The 301-nt window shown below is 51.5% G+C and overlaps 1 pseudogene; it reads left to right on the top strand.

Moving 5' to 3' along the window:
• Nucleotides 1-301, top strand: part of LOC106302414 — a 9,405-nt pseudogene that overhangs the window by 7,953 nt on the left and 1,151 nt on the right.

A 301-nucleotide genomic window follows, 5' to 3' on the forward strand; every position in this document is an offset into this window, starting at 1 on the left:
TTCAAAGGTCTCTCTGACCCTTCTACTCACGTCACGTCTTTCAACATAGCGATGCAACGCGCAAACCTGACCGACGAAGACAAAGACGCCGGCTTTTGCCAACTCTTCGTCGAAACCCTAGAAGGACCGGCCCTTACTTGGTTCACCGGCGTCAGAGAGAACTCCGTCGACTGTTTTCACGACCTCTCGACGGCTTTCCTTAGAACTATATCATGTTCACCAACCAGGAAGCGACCGTGTCAGATTTGTGGAACCTCACTCACGCCAGCGACCAAAGTCTCCGTGACTTCATGGAGAAATT

The sequence above is a fragment of the Brassica oleracea genome, chromosome C7, assembly GCF_000695525.1.
Source record: "Brassica oleracea var. oleracea cultivar TO1000 chromosome C7, BOL, whole genome shotgun sequence".
NCBI lineage: Eukaryota > Viridiplantae > Streptophyta > Magnoliopsida > Brassicales > Brassicaceae > Brassica > Brassica oleracea.